Source organism: Aythya marila (genome assembly GCF_965140915.1).
Source record: "Aythya marila genome assembly, chromosome: Z".
NCBI classification, from domain to species: Eukaryota; Metazoa; Chordata; class Aves; order Anseriformes; family Anatidae; genus Aythya; species Aythya marila.
This window is the reverse complement of record NC_139080.1, coordinates 80,995,752-81,017,255: the sequence shown is the minus strand read 5'-3', so window position 1 is coordinate 81,017,255 and position 21,504 is coordinate 80,995,752. Positions and strand designations below refer to the sequence as shown.

The window sequence follows — 21,504 nt, the reverse complement described above, 5'->3', positions numbered from 1 at the left end:
ATGGGATTATACATTTCTCAGAGATTTGTCTTTCTTGAAGGATTTCTCCACCCAGTTAGATGCTTTTAGAAGTTTTTAGGGCATAAGAAAAGGAGGACGTTAGACTGAGCAAGAATTTCAGGGGCTGAAACTGGATTTCTATAAAATACAGACCATCCAGTTGGAAAGAAAAAAGATTTTGATAAGACGTGATATATTATATCCTGATGTCATATTTTTTTCTGTTTCTTGTCAGAGAAAGCCTGAACAACATTTGACACAGGTATCACCTCCACCCTCCTAGACAGTTAGATGGCAGAGCATTTTGAACATGTTAGCTGGTCCATCACTATGATAACTGTATCATCTTACTGTATCAAAATACTGTTTATTTCCTTTTGGTCAAATACCTATAAAGGTGTCATGCAGACTGTTTGCCATAGCAAAATGGCTTGTGTGTCAGGTTTAGACACAAAGGGTTGGAAAGCATTTGCAAGTTTGAATTGAGGGGGTTTGTTACTATTTGTGTGTCATTAGTAAGGGTGACTAACTACTGCCTGGATCTTTCAGGGGAGAAAATGTTCCCAAATGTTGCTGTGTGATGTCATAAAACTGATAAAACTCCTGCAGGAGGCTCTGGGAACCTGGCAATGTGTGCAAGAGAGTCCTGTGGATTATTGACAGTGATGACTTTGTATTAATGATTAGCAAGACTGTTCTAGTGCCTATGTGGAAAGAAACCCATTGTTTTGTTAGGAAAACGTTGTTAAGAATATGTATGATGTGGCACTTGAAAACAGAGGTGCAGTGAGTCTGTGTAACTATGGATACACACCCTCTCAATAAACACTTTCTAGAGAGTGAGCATTTCCAGCACGTGGAGAAATACATCATAAACAGGAAAATTATTATCAGCTCCTATGAAGTGAGAACCGGGAGTCAGCAGTCTCATGCCAAGGAGTGTCATGCAGAATGCCAAATCCTTGTGCTACAAAGAGACAGCTCATGCTTCCTTGGTTTTTCATATCTAATGGATGCAGATCTTCAACTCCTGTAGAGCATAGCTAAGTGGAGTTGCTCTGAATGCATTAGCTGAGACTCCAATCTGTATATACTTACCTGTATTAAAGTTATCAACAAGCAAAGAGGGGAAATTGAAAAAAAAAAAAAAAAAAAAGGAAGGAACAGAAAGAAAGAAATAGATTAATCTGCAATACTTTTGAACACAGCAGTTAAAGCAAAAGGGGAAAAATAATTTTGGACAGAGCAGCTTTTTCAAGTTGAATAATAAAAATGTCGAGGTAATAATCAAGACACTCCTGATATGTTCTGAAAATGTGCCAAACTGCTTGTCTTCCTAATAAGATCCCTGAATCTCTAAGCAGATGCTAATGGGGAAGAGAAAAAAAAAAAATCCATGTCATTATGAGAAAAAGTATTACCTATAGCAATGTCCTATTCAGAGACATGACTGACAGTGTAATTCACAGCAAAGCATCCATTCATTATAAACCTAACAGGTTCGGTTTCCTCTCATTTTCAGCCAGCATGGTTAAAACAACTAGCAACTTCTAAATAAAACAAAATAAAATAAAATAAAACAAAATATATAGTAGTGCAAAGGCTTGAGGTTGTGTGAGAGAGGTTTCAGAAAAGAGTGTCACATTCCTGTGGCATGCTGCAGTGCACCTTTGTTTTTACAATTTGCGACAGGGTAAGAAAAGCATTTTCTACTGCATTGAAAGCTCCCCAGTCTTTCTGATTTTATTCTGAAATGTGACTAAATGAAATGTCATTGTCCACTGTTGGTCACAGTCTGAAACCAAAGAACTGGTATTGATATTTACTTAATCAAGTCACTTAACCTCCTGGCCTCCCAATAAAAATCAGGAAATAATATTGACCAAGCTTAAAAAGTTCTTTGAGATCTTCAAAGGAAGAGTGAGTTTGTAATTGTTTATATTTAAATGTACTGAAAGTTTTCCAAATCAGTGCAAGGATTAAAGAGTGAGACTTGAAATTAGTATTTTCAGCTTTTCATATGCCTTTGCACTAAAGCAGTGGTTAAGCTACTCTTGGAAGTTGGAATACTTTGCATTTCTATGTTTCATTGTAAACCTGACAGTGTATTTCACTACTTAAATCTCCCTGAAAATGAACAGTACTTTTTTTTTTTTTTTTTTTGAGGTGGGGGTGGAGGGAATCATTTTCATATTACAAGCTGCTTCTGTTGCTTGTGAGGAAGTATTAGACATTCTGTCTCTGCTGTTAGTAACTGTAGCGTACAGTACTTCACTTGAAAAGGTAGCTTGTAATACGTAGGTAACAAAATGTTCTTTGGGGTAAAAAAAAAAAAAAGTCTGAATATACTTAGGATTTCAATCAATAGCGTTTAAGGAGGATTAGAGGAAACAGCTGGCTAAACAAATATTAGGTGTAGAGTGGATGCGGTGGTATAAATTAATAATGCAGTTCTTTATCTGCTCTATGAATGGGAGGTTTTGTGGAGATAAGATGACCTAAACACAGTCACTGTCTGCCACCTACTGGATATTGTGAATAATCTTTCCAGATAATTTTCTTCAATTCTGAACATCTGTAGCTAGTCCAGGTGCAATTTAACTCGAAGTGGAGTCCAGGTGCAATTTAACTCGAAGTGGTTAGGTTTGTTTGTTGTTGTTTTTGTTGTTTTTTTTTTTTTTTTCGTTTTTACCATTAAAAACTATCAGCTTTTTCTTTTTTTTCTTTTTTTAAAATATATATTTTTTTAAATATATTTTTAAGGGAGGTTCTTTCTACTTTTTTAAAATGCATATTAGATCTGCTAAAACACAGTTTAGCTTTTATTTAACGTAATTTGTCACTAATATCTGTTTACAAGGAGTTGTTAAATCATTCAGTAACAAATTAACACTTAGCCTGACATACTGAGCTGTTACTGAAGAAAGTAAATAGGTTTTTTTTTTTTTTTTTTTTTTTTTTGCACAAATATTGTGGCAGAAGAATCCATGTTTTGCAATAAGGATTTCAAAACTCCTTCCGAAAGTCCTTTAGCATGTAGGATGTGCTGTTGTTAAGCCCCCTTTTGTTTTGTCTCTGGATATTTTGTCAAGAATAGATATGGAAAAAGAAAATGTCAAATTATTTCTGATGGCTGATGAAAGGTTATAAACCCTCTTCATCTTCTTTTTCTGTGCATGTCATCTACCTCCACCTTCTTCAGACCTCTCAGACACTTATCTCTTGGACTATCCTTTCTCTTCATTAGAGAAAGGAAAGTTGGTTTGCAGTGCACTGCGCTGTTTATTCAGTAGTAGGTGTTAAGGTGCTGTCAATTCTCATAGCTCTAAAGAATCCAATGAAACAACATGATTTTAAGCAGACATACATGGATCTGGATGTATTTTGTAACTGTTCATGCTATGTGACCAGCTTACCTGCTCCCTCCTCATATGCTTTTTTGAAACTTCACCATCATCACAGCTCCCACTGCAGTCATCTCCAAGGCACCTAAAACAGATATATGGTTCTATTATTGAAGTGCCACAATAGCTACTTCACTGTAGACCTTAAAATAGTTGGCAAAATCAAGTTCCCTGTGCTTCGCTCCCCACTTATTCTCATCACTGTCTGAAGAGTAAATCAAATGACAACACTGAGCTCAGCAGAACAAACAATTTCCATGTTCTTCTCATTCATTTAGCTTTGAAAGTGCACTTTTGTTGTTGTTTGTTTCCTTTTAATTAGTACTACAGAGTGGAAATCTTCAACATGATCAATGGCTGTGAAAACAAACACTTAAAATATGCATTAAGAAATCTCAGAGCTATATTCTGTCTGAAGACTCCACTGACTACTTCAAAAACTTTTCTCAGGAGTTACACGAGATATTACCTTAGGAGGCTGTTAGCATGATGCATGAGTTAATGGCTAAAGTGAGCAGGAGCTCTGCCTTTCCACTAGTTAGGCAAAGCTTACAAATGAAAGGAAGGTAAAATTCCACAGCAGCAAATAGGCTAATTGATTTGATGCCATGCTTCATAGGGTAGCTATCTTTTGTTTTAACTCTGCCTGACATGGTATGGTGAATCACAGGAGCTGCTGAGGGGAATCAAGCCCAAACAGCATTGCTGAGAGCCTTTGTAAAGCTGCAGAGACTCTCCCAGAACAAAGCTTTCCACTAGAGCCTCCAGCACACAGAGTCACTACCACTTCCCAGAGCAGGGCATATCAGATGTTATGGCAGAATCTACATCATTAATTGTCTGGCATAACAGAAATGAAGTCATGACACCAGAAGAATGTGGCTGGATAGATGTCTCTTGCCTCAAAAAATGTCATCTTGGCATTTGTCTAGCACCAGAAGACCATTATCTTGAGACAGCTTTCCATTAATAAATTTTTCTAATTACTTTAAATGCTTACAGTCTACAAGGAACATATGGGCAATAGAGACAGGTTAGATATGAAATGTGTTTGACAGAAATCTAAGTAGCAGAAAACAAATACTTCAAAATATTCCTGAGGGGAAAGAAGGAAGAGTTACTTAGAGTAGTTCAAATTTGGCTTTAATCACTTTTGGTCTTTCACAAGTAGATGTTTTAAGTTTTTGTTTTGTTTTGTTTTGTTTTTGTTTTTGTTTTTGTTGTTATGGTATATCATGTTAATTTAAACTGCTTATGTCGTGGTAGCTAACATAAGGTACCATTTTTTTGGAGCCTGATCATTGAAAATCGATGATGTTAAATGGCAAACTGCTGGTGATTTGTAGTATTTAGCATACAGGCTATTATCCACCATTGTTTCAAAACTGGTGATTCATTGTTCCACTAGTTAGTGGCTATCAGTGCTTGGCACTTGTGTTTTAGAAGATCATATACACAAGCCATAGTACAATACCACTTTGCTGTTAGATTCTGATCCTGCAAAACAATATATAAGCTACTTTACATTAGTAATTTACTGAAATCAGCAGAAACTGGCTCAATGAATAAAACTATTCATGTATTTCCAGAATGGCATCCATAATTTCTCACACAGATGGTCAAAAAGCAGTATATAAAACCCTAACCTGAAAATGTATTTATTATAGACATAACTCTTGCACTGATGTCAGTAGAGTGTTTGTTTAAGTAAAATAGAGCACATTTAAAAAGAGTGGAGAAATCAAAACCTGCACCTGTGGCATCTTTGTGTTGAGGAAGTGCAAGTTTAGTATAGGAAAAGACTTTTCATTGCTAAAATAACTTCCCAAACTCTCTATTTGGAACTGAATGACTGTTTATCTATTTATCTATTTAAGAAAGTACATGCCACACCCAAAATATCTATGCAGGTTGTTTTTTTCCATAAACAATATTTTCAAACAGAAGAAAAACTCAGGTCTGAGTCATATACAAAAATACTGACTATACCAGAAAAAAGCACATTGCAAATTTTCCTATTTTGTAATACTGGTGAAAACATTATCATGTTGGTCCCAACCAAGAGATTTACAAGAAGTGTGTCAGAGGAAAAAATAAAGTTACAGGAGGTGCAGTAGTTGGTTGTTTTATTGAAATGGCGGTGATGTTTGTATTGCAAATGCATCAGGCCATAATGGTGCTGCCACCTTCTGATATGCACTGCTTATTGCCGGAGGTAATTTGCTCCCATTTTCCCACACCCAAGATGCAGTACATGCAGTAATGAAATTCCATGCTTTTAATTTCATGCATAATACAAACAAATGAATGTATTTTTTATTTTCAGCTAAAATGTGTTTCAGGATTTCTAGATGTCTGAAACAAAATGTCAAATTTTGCCAAGTTTTTGTAACTTGTTTCTGTAATAGCTTTGATTATATAGTTCTGAAATAGGTGTAGAAAGTAAGATTCAGCTTTTGCTAGCAAGTCAAACAGGCAGGCAGATTTTTGTTGTTGCTGTGGAGACCTTGCTTTATGTAGTTGATTTTATTTATTTTTATTTTTAATTAGAACACATTTTCAGTAGCTTACCTGGCTACTGAAATAAATGTTTTATTTGTGAAGTGATGTGTATTTATCTGGTAGTACATGTGGTTGGATGTCTGGTCACATGTATCATGTCATACTGCATTTGGGGGACTAAATGGTCATCTCTGTGAGCCAGGAACTGGTAGGACACTAAAGATGTTGATGTTTCAAACATTTTCCATATTTTGCCCAGCTAAAACTGTGACTAGAGAGTATGATAATCTGGCTATTATAATTGATAAACATAACCAGAGAGAACTATGATTTTACTCTTAAATATTGAATAACATTCTTGATAAAGCATTGTAATATGGCTGCAGATCTATTTTCTGAAAAGTAGTTAAAAATGAAAAAGAAAAAGAACACAGAAGCCAACAGATTAGGTTTAGCTTTTGTTAAAGACTAGAAACACCTCTGAATGCCAGGGCAAGAAACAGCACATTCAGAGTTATTCACCAAGTGGCTAGTGCCCAGCGTGGCAGGGGTGATGTGTCCCCTTCTGCCCCACACATATGGGTGGATATAGTAGGAGATGGATAGAAACACTTGGATGCTGCAGGGGTTATGTGTCTTTCAACACAGTTCCTTTGAGCCTGTAAATCATATTCCAGAGAAAAAACAGTTGTACTCCAGATGTGTGACATGCTGGTCCCATTCTAACAATGTAACATATAAAAAGTAGAGAAGAACAAGCAGAAGCTGAATGTATGTACAGGAGCAAAAGGTGCAGTGCAAATAAAATAAATAAATAAATAAATCGCACAACACTATGATGACTCCTGAGAAATCTAGCAGGAAAAAAAAAAAATGTAATTTTATATCAAGAATGTCTCAGAGTAGATCAAAAGTATTGTAAAACATTTGTCAGTGTGCCTGGGTGGTTCTCTTTAATATCATTGTCTGGTTGTTCAGACAATGAATGGGTTGTTGCATCTAGTTTCCAGACATTTCTTTCTGTTAACCCCATGATCAGCTAAGACAAGCGTACAGCTATTAGATTTTTCAAAAGTAATCTCCATATCTGACTGCATTTGTGTTTTAATTTATGTTTCACTCTGGTCAAATCAGACAACAAGAAAATTTTCAAGTCCAATAGGGCATTCCCCAGTAGGATGGGAGAACAATAGTGGCATGTATGACACTTACATGAGGAAGCTAGGAAGGTGTTGTCTTGATAGAACTTGTGTAGCATGTTTTCAAAACTGGTTAGGAAATCCATAGCTCAATGTAAAAACAGAAGCACATCTAAAGTGGGATTTTGCCAGACCTAGTTAAATTTGGTACTCTTTTGTATTTTTGTTAGTAACCTGAACAATGGAATAGAAAAGATGATTAAGTTTTTAGACAACATAAAACTGGGAGACCTTAATGTATTTTGGGAGCTATGCTTTGAAGTTATCACTTTCTTGCCAAATTGGAGAAAACAAAAACAAAAAACTTTTCAATAAATACTGTATGTTAAACTAAGACAGAAAGAAAACAATGTACAAGGCTCAGTAAAGCTTTAGGTCTCATTTGAGCTTGTTCATAGTGTCAAGCACGGTATTTTCAGAGCTGCAGAGACCAACTAAAGAAAGTCCTAAGGTAAATAAAAATTACAAACAAGATAGTTTAGGGGAAAAACAAACAAACAAAAAACTTTGAATAAATAACTAAAAATCTGCAACTACTGAAGCCTAGACTAAAGGTGAATACACTGAAGGAAAGCCTTCAGAAGTCTTCAAATCATAAGTAAGAGGTGCTGCATAGTCAGTTTTCCATGTCTATAGCACAGAAAAGTAATGGGTGCATATTGCAAGAAGAAAGGCCAGGGAAAGAGATCTCTGAAAGTAAAGATGAGAAAACTCAGGCATAAGTTATCTGGGAACCCTGTGAAGCTGTTTCAGTTTTCAGTAGCAGGCTGGACAAAATGGATAGAAGGTTGAAGGAAGTAGCTTCCTGTTGTTCTCTGTTGGACGACTTCTCTACATATTGACTGAAAGACAGTTTTATTTGGGAGAAATATTTTGGTTCTGAACTTACATCTGAACTTGCAAAAGAATATTTAACAAAATTGAAAGAGTTTTAATAATGAGTTTAAAAAAAAACTCATTTTAAAAATGAGTTTTAATAGTTTGTGGCTCATGAAGAGATCAATTTGTCCTTAAATGTAGTGGAGACAAAAGAAGATATACTCAATAGTGCATATCACAGTACTTTGTGTATCAAGTTAATAGAAACTTTCAGATTTACTGTGTTTCAGGAACTGTCAAGCAGCAAAAAATATGCAAAGAATTATGAGATAAAGTCATTTGGATGGCACATAGTCAAGAAATAAAGGTTGCATATCAGAAAATTAAAGCTACCACATTTATGGGAAACACTGTAAATGTCAAGAGAAAGTATATATTTCCAGAGCAGAAGACAGATCCTGTCAAATCATGTTGTGAGGGCAACTTATTTTTGTTGCATCTGGTGATTAATGCAGATTCTATTACTTTGTCTGAGGAATGTTGGTTCAGGAATGCACCATTACTGAATTGCTGCAATTCATTTGTTTGGACTTCAGCCTTCTCCTGATGTCATATTGGGAAAATACGACTTTATTTCTAGCTGATTATTAGTTTGAGCAAATTTATATTTATTTCTGTGACTCACAGTCTGCAAAATAGTCATCTCTGAAAACAACCTTCATTCTGCAGACAGTGATATTCATTGATTCATTTTTATTTATTTTTTATTACTCCAGAAACTGCCATTGAAATATGATTTACAGCTTTTATGCTTTTTTTTTATTATTATTATTATTATTTTATATATTAGTGCCAACTGCCCAGTTTATATTGAGTTTCTCACATCAAAGTTAAATAGAATCTTACAGGTGCGGTGTTATAATGGGGCCAACATGTTGGAGGGCACCCTATCAAATATACCTAAAGAGAAGATTAGGGTCTCCAATGGACAATCTTAGGAATTCCTTTGACACCAGACAATTTAACATATTTCTTATATCAGGCTTGATTATGCCTTAAACTGTGACCCAATGTAATTAGAAATTGAGGATCAATAGACTTGGTTCAATAAATGTTGGCTTTTTATCTTCTAAGCCACCTTTGGCAATGGTCTGTTTGGCAATGGAGTCCCAGTCCCATTCCTTCTGCTTCAAGGGAATTTATAGTCTTTGTAGTCCACAGGGGAAGCAGAAGCAAGAATATGCTTCTTTTGCAGTTAAAGTTTGGCAAATTCAGTTACTGTGCAATGTGCAAATAAGTATGAACAAAAGGACAAATTAAAGACTCTGTCAGTCAACACCTACAACTGAGGATGCACATCTTCTTTTTAGAAAGGGACACTGTCATACAGACTTGAAAAATAAATAAATTCAAATGCAGTTCTGGTTCTTTATGGGTCCATAAGCTCTTCCCAGACTTCAGTAAGGAAAATGTAGCACTAAGGAAATCTACATGGATTTACGTTAAGGAGAATTTAGTTCATATTTCCCTGTCATGGAAGCTTAAACATGGCAGGTGCAATAGAAAGCACAGCATAAAATTCTGGCAAATCTCATCATATTTTCTGGGTTGGTTTTAATAGATCATCAGCTTTAAAGTAATCATATTAGGTAAGAGTCTTGATTTATACTAAGAAAACCTTCTTTGTCTTTTGTGCTTACAATGGAAAACTTGAATATATCAACTGCAGAAGTAAATTAGTGAGTCCTAACCACATGGTTCAGTCTAAGAATACTTTTTATCTCTTGGCTCAATAAGGTTGAAAGGGGTATTCATACCTCAGTAGTGCCCAATGACAGCAACAGGAGGCAATGGGCCCACAGTAACGTATAAGAAATTCTGTTTAAACGTGAGAAAGACTTTGAGATTAAATGAACACTGAAACAGGTTCAGGTTACCCAGAGAGGTTATGGTGTCTCCATCCTTGGAGAGATTGGACTGAGGTATTAGACTGGACAGTTTCCATAGGCCCCAGCTATTCTGTGATTGCATGATTTGCACTTTTACACTCAAACTCAAAAACAATTTGTTTGTGTATCATGTGTACTCATGGTATTGAAGAGATGAGAGACTTTAGCAAAAATGAGCTATGGGTTCCTTCATGGCTGTTTAGATATACAAAAACCCAAGAATAAAGGAGGACAAGATACTACAAAATGATGCCAAACTTCCACTCTAGCATCATTTTCAGGTGTTATTCAAGGAAAGAGGAAGGAAGGCAAACATAAAGAGAAAGAACAAGTAAAAGAATCCAAAAAAAATGCAGTATTGCTTTTCCTCAAAGAATAGAGGGATGTGAAGAAGAAGCTATCCCCTTCTCAACACATTAGCTACTGCTGTCAAATGCTGAACAACCCTGGTTAATTTGTGTTTAGCTAAATCTAGAGAAGGAAGCAAAGAAAGGCAAAATACAGAAAGCATGATGCTTATTTGCATTATGTTTCTCAGTTGACTCTTCAATTTCTTATCATGCAGCCATTAATTGCTCTTGGATTTGACCTTTAATGCAATTCTCTAGCATTAAACTGATCAGCATCTCTAGATTGACTCAGGAAGCTATGGGTACTTCAAGGCTGATTCAGTGCTCAAAGAGCCTTTTGAAGTGTTATCTTTAATCTCAAAATGACTTCAAATATATTCAAGTAGTGCATTGCTTGGATAGTGAGGAATGAACCAGCAGATTTGTCCATGATTCTGACCTTTACTTTCTTCCTCCTGAAATAAAATAACAGAATAGGATAGCTGAAGGTTCATAGACCATTTGGGATAAATTTGTGCCTGCTGTGTCTTTCTAATATAGTTAATCATTTCACTCTTACAGGAATTATATTATGATTACTAGTCAGGCAAGTTTACTGAAAATCTGAAGACCAGTACCTTACTGCTTACAACTCCCTGCCACTGAGACTGGGAATGTCTCAGTGCTCAATGGAGTGCCCACAGAGGGCTTACAGGGAATCATTATCTTAACTTCTTTCTGTGTAAGGGAGAACTGTGGGTGCTGCACTAGCAGTGAGAATATGACACAGTATCACTTTCAGATTGGTGCATCTGAAAATAGATCTTATTTGTCATCTTTTAATTATTTATTAATTGCAATGGGCAAGAAAGAATTATTGGGTAGTTAAAACTTTTTACTGTAAAGATATTTTACTTCTGCTTGACAAACATAGTTTCATTTTCCGCTCATTTAAATTCCTTTGTGACCTTGAATAAATTGGGATCTTCTTAGCACTTCATTTCTCTGTCTATAAAAATGGGATGGTAAAGCTTACCTTTTTCACAGGGATATTTTGAATTCATGTGGGTAACCTGATGAGTTTATCTGGTAGTGATATAGAGCCACCTACAAAACATGACTGTGCAACCAGTTCAGTCAAGCAAGGCATATTGCTGCGTCAGGCTCAGTGCTGTATGATTTCTTCTTATGACAGTATCACAGAAAGTATATATACGTCTTCATGCAAGCCAGCCTAATCCTGGCCATCACCAGTGGTTTAGGGTGGGACTGCAGTGAAGGCACAGCAGAGAAAGTGCATGGAGAGTACATAACATCATGAATTGTTGCTCAGTTGATATCACACAGTTGGCTTTATATTAAATTCATGGTTCCAAAGAGGTTTATGAGCCTTTGTGCAACACTGAATGATAGCAAGCTACTGACTGAGCCCAAAGCAGCAATTTCTCTAGAAGCTGGAATAGTTCTCAGCACTGATACTGCTTGGGGCTACCATCTTCTCCAGTTCAGCAGATAGCTATTATTCCAAATAAAGAAGAGATAGCTGCATATTAAAGACTACAAGAAAGTAAGGACATGAAAATCGGAATATAGGTACAGAAAATAATTCAGACAGCCAGGCAGCAGGGGGAATTACACAATTAAAAAAAAAAAAAAGAAAAAAAGTCATCCTCTTTGTTTTGTTTCTAGACATTTTGCTTTGCTTCTAGAAAAAAAAAAAAAAAAAAAAAAAAAGCAACAAATAAACAGAGATATGGGTAGAGAAAAAAGAAAAAAAAATAAAATAACCAAACTCAACCAACCAACCAAACCAAACCAAACCAAACAAAACAAAACAAAAACAAACAAACAAACAAACAAAAAAGCAATTGAACAACAACAACAAAATTCATCCAGCTAGTCTTCTAGTCTCCATTGGATATGATGATCTTATGGGTCTTTTTAAATGATTATATGATTCCATGTAAATTTATACACATTTTAGTGATCAAAGTTAAAACTGTAAAAATATATATAGCAGTAAGAATTATATGCTGCCAAATATGGACATTTGTGCAGGTCTTCTAATGCAAGGGAACCCCCATTATTCACCTTAGGATAAATTGTCTTCATTTTGCAAAGATATAAACATCGACACAAAGTAGAATGCAACTAAAAATCTAGTAAAAGTGCTTTGAGCAATGAGATTATTGTTCCATGTAAAGAAGGCAAAAAGGACACTTCTGGCTCATACTTTGTTGACACTAGCCATGCAACTTTCCATTGCTTACTTTTCCAAAGGTTAATACAGTGTCCTGAAAAATGTTAAATAATTACAGTAAAGATTGCATATGCTAATGTCTTCTGGCTCATTGACTCACAGACCAATAATATTCCTTTTTACTTTATGAATTCATCCTCCCTTTAAAGTATATATATCTTCTGGAATGATTAATTTGTAAATTCATAGACAGAATGGGGAAAACATTTTTCTATTCCTTACTGCATATTCAAAGCAGGTAAAATCATTCAATTTGCTGGCCATAAACATCATCTGTCATGTCAGTGTCTTGTATTCAGTGCTAGCACCTTAGGTTAGATGATATATTGCTATTGTCCTAACAGTTTTATTCTTGCAAGTGCTGAAGGAAGGATTGAGTTACCAGAGCACATGATCTTCTCTGTTAAATCATCAAAGAGTGGCTAATTGTGGCTGCAGCCCAGAAAGCCACCCGTACCCTGGGCTGCATCAACAGCAGCGTGGGCAGCAGGGCACGGGAGGGGATTGTTCCCCTCTGCTCTGCTCTCATGAGACCCCAGCTGGAGTCTGCGTTCAGCTCTGGGGTCCCTAGCAAAGGAAGGACAGAGGCCTGTTAGAGCAAGTCCAGAGTATGGCCATGAGGATGATCAGAGGACTGGAGCACCTCTCTTTGAAATGACAGGCTGAGGGAGTCGGAGTCTTTCAGCCTGGAGAAGAGAAGGCTCTGGGGAAACCTTATAGGCTCCTTTCAGTGCCTAAAGGGGTGTGCAGAAAAGCTGGGGAAGGACTCTTTGTCAGGGAGTGTAGGGAATAATAAGGGGGGATGGCTTCAAAATAAAAGAAGGGAGAGTTACATTAGATGTCAGGAGGATATTCTTCACTCAGAGGGTGGTGAGTCCCAGGCCCAGGCTGCCCAGAGGAGCTGTGGCTGCCCCATCCCTGGCAGTGCCCAAGGCCAGGCTGGATGGGACTGGGGGCAGCCTGGGCTGCTGGGAGGCATCCCATGGCAGGGCATTGGAACCAGGTGGTCTTTAAGATTCCTTCCAACCCAAACCATTCTGTGATTGTATGATTCTATGATTTTAAACTGAGTATTTAATGGGCCAGAAGATGTCAGGGATTCCATACAATTTAAGTTATATGTGATAACGTATTATACCAGGTTGTTGGGTTTTAGCATCTGTGGCAGGACATTTATGACCTTGGAGTTTCAGGAAAGCCAAGATGGACTGTCCCCACTGTGGGCAGATATAATGCATACCCTAGCAGATTCAGGCAGGAACCATTGAGCTGCTTAGCACAAGCTCATATTATAAAGGTTTTATTCACAGCTATGAAAATAATACTTAGGTCTTACAAATCTCTTTTCATTGCTACATCTTAAATGGCATTACAGAGATGGCAAGCAGCATTAACTCATTTTGCAAAAGTGGAGAGGAAGTTTAAATGATTTTTGTATTTTTTTATTTTTAAATAAAAACTTATGTTCTGGAACACAGCAGTTTTGAAGGAAAGGGGAATCATATAGCTTTTTCTTGGCTGTACATCTCCAGTGTGCAGAGAACCCTGAATACTTCAATACATACAGATGGCAACAAACTCCCTTTATAGCATCTGTGCAATGACTGCATCCTGTATACTGCTTAGAGATACTGTACAGAGCCACTGTGAGACAATGTAACAGCAGCAAGGATTGCTTTGCCAGAAAACAGTTTCAGGTCATCCTACCACTTTAGCCAACTTGCACTGCTGAAAATGTTTACTGAATTTATATTATATCACTGCAGTAAGCTGAGGATGACTTGTGAAACCAATAACCTTTGCTTCACTGACCAATAAGTAGAGGCAATGTTGCTTAACTATTCCTCTTGCATGCTAAAAACCAAACAATATCTTTCTTTGACAATATCCACTGCTCTGTTTTGCCAGCCCCCAAAAGTTAGATCCCTTTTGCTTTTTTTATGATGTCCAGCGAAATGGAATCTGTGCCTACATATATACTACTGCCTTTTTCTTCATACATGTCAAATATTGAAAATTAGCAGTCTCAAATACTTTGATACAAGTTAGCAAGATTTACTTTAGGTTACTTTATTGATGGTGATTTAGGGGTGATTTTTTAGGTGTTTTTTAGGTGTTTTTTTTTTTTTTTTTTTTTCCCCTTCAGGTAGTAGTGTTGTTCTATATGTTTTAGAACACCCAGAGGATCTATTTCTAAATATTCTAAGCAATTATATATAATTAGGTTTTCTTCTCTATTTTCATACCAAGTAAACACAAGAAAGGAGAGTGCTTAAGATGGAGGTGAGCATGCAGGTGGAAGCACACTGGAAAATGGTTATGAGATTGCATTAGGAGAAAGAAAGGTTTTGAGGAAAGGTAAAAAAAAAAAAAATACCTTGGATAAAATCACAATTGGCAGACAAAGTGGAGGTGCTTAACAGCAAACAGTGTACAGAGGGAGCACAAGGAGGCTGGATATTAAGTTTATGGATACTGGATCGCAGACATGGATTTTCTCATGGGATTTACTGCTGCTTATGCCATGGTACAACAAGAAACTGCACTGTATTTGTCATTGAACAGAAAGTGTAAGGCGTTTCACTGCAGATACATCTTTTGTTTCCTGCCTGAAGAACATTATTTATAGCTTTTCTCATGAAATTTTATTGAAAGGTAAAGAAATAGTAAATAAATGATAGAAGTGATGAAGAATTATAAAGAAAGAAATCAGCTAAAGTCCAAATATTGTTTCTGAATTCAGGGCACACAATTAGAGTCTATGTTGTAGTCAAGGTGCTATTTATAGCTTGTACATTCAAAGTTTATACTAGAAATGAGTTTATAATGGAAAGTATGCTGGTTTATGAGTGTGCCAGTGTCATTTTTCCAACAAAATCTAATTTGAGACATTTAAACAGAGGTGTTTGCAATACAGGACTGGTGTTGAAGGTTTTTTTTCTTTTATTATAACCAATTTAAAATCCTTAATAAAATATGTGTGCCAGTCCTTTTATAGTAAAAATTAAGGGAATTTCTAAGCTCTTAAATAGCATCTGGCTTTACAGCCTTTGATATCCCAGTTGTGAAATAAAGGTCACCCACATACTCATGTAGTAACTGTAAGAAATGGTGTACAACCACAGCAGACTTGCAGTTCTTTTTCTGTAGTCCTTCCTGCAGCTGAAGTCTAAGCTATAAAGCCTGCTCTGCTGACTGTAGCATCGATGCATTGAGAGCTGCATTACAGCTGAAGAAGAGCTTAGGTGTTCCCTTGTAAAGCCTAGCTATAACTGAAGTCCCAAGCAGATGCTCAGCCAAAAAACGTTCTTTTCCTGTCCCCCAGCTCCTCACCCACACTCCTGGTGCTGGGAAAAACTTTTGTTACTGCAGTTGCTCTCCCCTTCCCACAGAAGATAAAGTATCGCATTTCTTAAATCGTTTTTCCCTGCAGCACAACTGAGACACTGTGACTCCTTGAGAGTAAAAATGCCTCTGGCATCTGCTGGCAGGAATTGTTCCATCCTGGCAGCATAGAGATCAGAGCTGAATGCCACGAGTTCATCTGTAAGTGCAAAGAAAATGGCCTTTGCTCTACGTTTATACAAAACAGACCCATCCCTACACCTCAAAAGACGTCCTGTAAATTTCAGATGAAAATAACAGTGTTCAAAGCAATCCATTAGTGCCATGTTACAGGTGCAAAATTTTTCTTCATTAAATGTAGGCTTTATATGTATGCTTTTATGTCTATGTCAGATTTAATTAGAGCAATGACCTGATTTCTTAGAAATAGATTTCTACTGTCTACAGCATTTCCAGTGAAGCTAGGTCATTAAAAAGCTCCTTTATTTTATTTATGCTTTTTCAGAAAAAAATCATTATGATACTCATGGAAGTATTTTTTCTTGGAGTATACATTCCTCAAATTGACCAAAAAACAAGATGATTTTTTAAGATTATTATAATGTGTCAGCCAAACAAACCATACCTTTTTTTTATTTTTAATTTGCTAATTTCAGTGAAATTTCTTTACTATTATTTGCTGTAATACTAGGTATTAGGTCCCCTAATATGATAAACTCTCCTCATCTTGGAATAACCTATTTTAGAAGCAAATTAACCATTATACAAGCATAAAGGGGGGCAGGGGTGGAAGTTGCATTTGGGACCTCTCAAGTCCATCTACTGAGTTTCTGATCCCAGTGAGCAGCAAATTAATAATAGTATGTGGCTAGTGCAACGTAACTGTAAGTTTTTGTTTTTTTTTTTTTTTTCCAGAGTAAGCAAATGTGTTTTAATGCTTCAGGAGTAAAGGTGGGAGACAGAAATTATTTTTTCTCCTTGTCTTGCGTGGACATCTTTAGAGAGAGGATGACAGAACTCTTGCATGCTGGTTTATCTTACCATATCTTATCATGCAGTCATGTCAGACAACATATATCTTGTTCTCTCAAAGCAAATGCAATGGCCAGAGTTTGTGTCTGTGTACAAGTGTACGTACGATGGGGGACCTAGGATGGGATTCACCTTTTATACTGTTCTGGAAGGCAGAGCTCCAGCTCTCCTGCTCCCAACAGCAGCAGCCGGAGGTAGCTCCAATGGATGGAGATGGGGCAAGCTGCTGGGCTGGCTGAGGTGTGCAAACCATGGGCTATCTGCAAGGCTGCTGAGGGAAGAGGAGACCAGGCCTGCAGCTGCTCGTGTGCTGTGTACCACTGATGCAGTTGCACAAGTGAGAGAAACCTCTGCTCTCATCACAGAGTTTACTTTGCTCACCAAGCTGCCACCAGTTATGCTTCTTTTTTTTTTTTTTTTTTTTTTTTCCTGAGCATGCCTATGTTGGGACTGACCTGTCAGCACAGTTCTGCCTATCTATCTAAATCAACAAACCTTTTCTAGTGTAGATTAAATTTAATTAGGGATTAGCACAGCTCCCAGTCTCTTGTTTGGCAGCCCTCAGGCTGGGAGGTGGGGCTCTGCTAGGGTTAGTTTGTTTAGAGAGGTCTTCACAGGGATAGGTTTGGGTGTTTGGGGCTTTTTTTACCCCCTGCTGCATGGCTCTTTAAAATCCTTCCCTAGCCAAACAGCCTCACGAATGGCGTTTATGCTGTCAGATTTGGCATTTGGATGTAAGTGAGTCTGTGCATTTGGCCTCTGAGAAGGAAGTGGAAGGGAGCTGACCCCACAAGGCTGCTGGTAAGTGAGAGACCCTGGAGCACTGTCCCATGCCCTGTGAGCTTGGCAGTTTTTGAAGCTTAGGAAGTTTGTACAAGTCACCGAGTTGAAAGCTAGATCAAGCAGCTGCCAGTATCTCAGTTAGGCCATTTCATAGTTTACTTATATTTCACAGTATAAAAGCTGGTGCAGGCCTCACTTGGAGCACAGTGTGCAGCTGTGGGCTCCCAGCCTACAACGGGTGTTCAGGCCCCTGGAAGCACTCAGAGGAGGGCAGCAAGCCTGGCCCAAGGGCTGGATGGCCGTGCTGTGAGGAGAGGCTGAGCACACTGGGGCTGCCCAGCCTGGAGAAGAGGAGGCCCAGAGGCGGCCTCGCTGCTCCCGGCAGCTCCCTGAGGAGGGAAGCGCAGAGGCAGGTGCCGGCCCCTGCTTCCTGGGAGCTGCTGGCAGGGCACACGGGAACGGCATAGAGCTGCATCCGGCTGGGATCGGGAAGCCTTTCTTCACCCTGAAGGTGGCCAGACACCGCAACAGGCTTCCTAGTGAGGTGCTGGGAGCCCTGAGCCTGTCCAAGAGGCGTTTGGACAGTGCCCTCAGTACCGTGCTTTGATTTCTGGTTAGCCTTGAAGTGGTCAGGCAGTTGGACTGGATGATCTCTGAAGGTCCCTTCCAACTGAACTATTCTACTCTACTCTACTCTACTCTACTCTACTCTACTCTACTCTACTCTACTCTATTCTACACTACTCTACTCTACTCTCATTTAATGTCCCAGTTGAAAATCACAGTCCTAACTTGTGAAAGCAGTAAGGAAATCATAGACCTTGCTGACACTTGGCACAGGTCTCACCTGGCCTGATAAACGCTTCAGACAGATGATGTTACCTTGTGGTGTGCCAAAACCTTACAAGTATTCCATAGTACAGACTGGAGAATCAGAGAAGATACGAGCACTGACTTTCCAGGGCAGAGCTATGTAGGTCCTCCTGCTTCCTCTTCTTCCCTGTGGGGCAAGGAGGGTAAATTAAATAGCCCATCATTCCTTTTCCTCCTAGCAGCACTTAAGGGCAGGGGGTCTTCACTCAGACAACACTGCAGAGAAGCTCTTTCGGCTGGTAATGTGTGGTTTCCATTGCTCTTCAGTTCTTCACCCCAGGCTACCATTTCAGCACCTGCATCTGCAGTGAGTAGAGCTTACTGTGGAAATCTTCCTGTTGTCCTGGCAAGCAATCTTTCTCTGTATTCTCTGGGAAACTTACCTGGTGTGAAAATAACAGTGGAGTAACTGAAAAACAAGAAGAGCATGAGGAGGGCTGTATTGCGTTGAGGCAAAAGTTAGCCTTGCCCAGTGTCCAGAATTCACCTGCAGCAATTGCTTAGGTAAATAATGTATATTAAAAAAATATATATATAATAATAATAATAAAAAAATGTAGGAATAATCTGGCTCACTGTTCCAACATCTTAAATTGCACATGTATGAGATCTCAGTAAGAGATCCCTATCTGTACCATACCACTGTTCCTGGGCTTCCCTCCATCCCTCATGGTGTGACAAACCCGCCTCTTAAGCTTGAAGGTGAGAATGTGGATTGGGTAACAGTGGCTGGAGGGCATTCAAAGCCCCTGTAAGTGCTATTTGAGAACTGGAAATTATGGCTGTGAAGTTGAAACAGCCTGCATAATCCTGAGGACATTAAAGCGCAAATGAAAGCCTTGCATTTGTTCTGGATGACTGTAGCAATGCTGATCCTTATAATTCACTTGGTTGAGTGGCATTTGCAAAATGCATGAGTCCTATCTGTTTGCCATTTATTTAAACTGGATATCCTATTTATGTATCTTTGAAACCTCATTCATTTTCAGCCTACTGGTATTGCAGGTATTCTTATTATTGACTAAGCAAGGGTATTGCTTTGTCTTGCATAATACAAATCAATACACTTGCTTTGTTAACTGAGTTTTCCTATTCAGAGATTGTCTAGAAAACCTGTAACTGGGTCTTTACTATTCTTCTCCTTTCCTGAAACCTACACAGGTTTAATTTACCTGAAGAACTGACCAAAAGCAGCATATATTGCTGGCACAGAAAATGAATGTCAAAAGCATTCAATTAACAATGGCATTGATTTTTCAAGATCTCTTCTGTTATATGTTATACTCCAACGAATTAAAACATAGCAACACAGCCTTAGGCTTTTTTTTTTTTTTTTTTTTTTTTTCCTCTCAATTTCTGTCTCTGTGAAAACTAAATTCAATTCTGTGCTGTCTGTAGTTTTCCACACATTCTTAGTATATTCTTTTATGGTTACTTTGTACCGGAGGCAGTAGGTATTTCCTGGATAGGTTCTTCAGTCACATCTTTCTGCATCTGAATATATCTGAAACTAAGATATGATGTACTTTTGTTCTTGTAATAGATATGCAAAACTGCATGCTCTGCAAGCTGTTTTGCTTACACAACTTAAGAGAGTTTTATTTACCAGGATATGTTCTGCATTGTGATTCCATCAAACAGTTGCAAATTATTCAGTTAATCTTAATGCTATATTTTACACTTTCTGAAATTTGCTTGAACCATTATACTAGCTCCTCATGTAAATGTTAAATGAGGATAGTTTGTTTTGAGGAGCTCCTCTTTGGTTGTTTGTTTTTTTGGTTGTTTGTTTTTCCCGATTATGTCCTTGATTTACAAGTAGGTATTGAAGTTCTCTATTTTCTCAGCTTAATATCCTGTGTCATTTTACTGAGTGGCCCAGAGTGGAAATGGATCTGGCATTCTCCTTTATTTTTACATCGTTGTAGCTCTCAAAATCATCACAACTAAAATGCGTCGTGGGCAGGCTGCACTTCCCCCACCACCACACCTCTGGAACAGAACTGTCATCTTCGCGTTTTGCACATAATCATCACAGCAGACACAGCCAAACCTTCCATGTGACCGAGCACTGCAAAAGTGCCAGCCACATCTGTCTCCATTTCCTCTGCAGATATTTAATGATCTGTGTCAGGGACAACAGCATCGGTATGTAAGGCACAGAGTCTACTTGGGAAATAACTGGAGCCAGATACCAAGCCTGACCATTAAAAGCTGTTCGGGGAAATCTTTCATAAAAAGGACCAAGGGTGGGAAGGGTGCTTTGCTGCCACTGCCAAGTATTACTGAGAGCGTGCTTGCAGTTGAATGTGGAGTGATAGGAAGCCTTCCCTGAGTATATTGGATCATGTCTTTAATAGCAATAGAAGAGTTTGGACCTGCTATAAAAGGAAAGGAAAAAATTCTGCTTTAAGTAGGATTATTAACGTACTTCAATTGAGGCCTTTGACAAAAAACAGGACTACAAGAATGAAGGGAATGCCCTGTGCCATAACCCAGTCCTCTTCTGCCCAAGTTCCCCATCATCCCTGGCAGTTTTTCACAGAGCAAACCAGTTCCACCTTTAAACTAACTGTGCTTCCTGCCTCCCTCCTAAAATATCTTTAGGAAGACTGTGACAGTTCTTTATAGTTTAAAATTATTTAATTTCCAGTCTAAACTTATTTATGGCCCTGCTTGTACTGTTCCTAAATTTTAGCTGAAATAATGTTCTTTTTCTTCTCTGGCATTTACCCTGTGATATATTTATAGACAGCAATTATATCTTTGCTCAGCTGTGTTTTGCCAGGCCAACAAAGACAAGCTCTTTTAGTCTCCTTTATAAGATTTTCCTTTCCTCCAATCACCCCAATAAACCCTTGTCTGCCTTTGTCCCATTTTTATTGACTACATCTTGATCACAGAGGGCTGGCAGCGTGGGCAGTGTGTCTGAAGGTGTTGTCAGTGCTTTGGAGCTGGAGAGGAGATTGTCAGGGCGATGGTGATGCAGAGTGCTCACTCCTGCCCTGT

The 21,504-nt window shown here is 38.1% G+C and overlaps 1 protein-coding gene across 1 annotated transcript in view; it reads left to right on the top strand.

Annotated features, from left to right (window-relative positions):
- HAPLN1 (hyaluronan and proteoglycan link protein 1) overlaps positions 1-21,504 on the top strand; it is a gene marked incomplete at its 3' end in the record, with an annotated part of 58,479 nt that overhangs the window by 673 nt on the left and 36,302 nt on the right. The window lies entirely within an intron of this gene.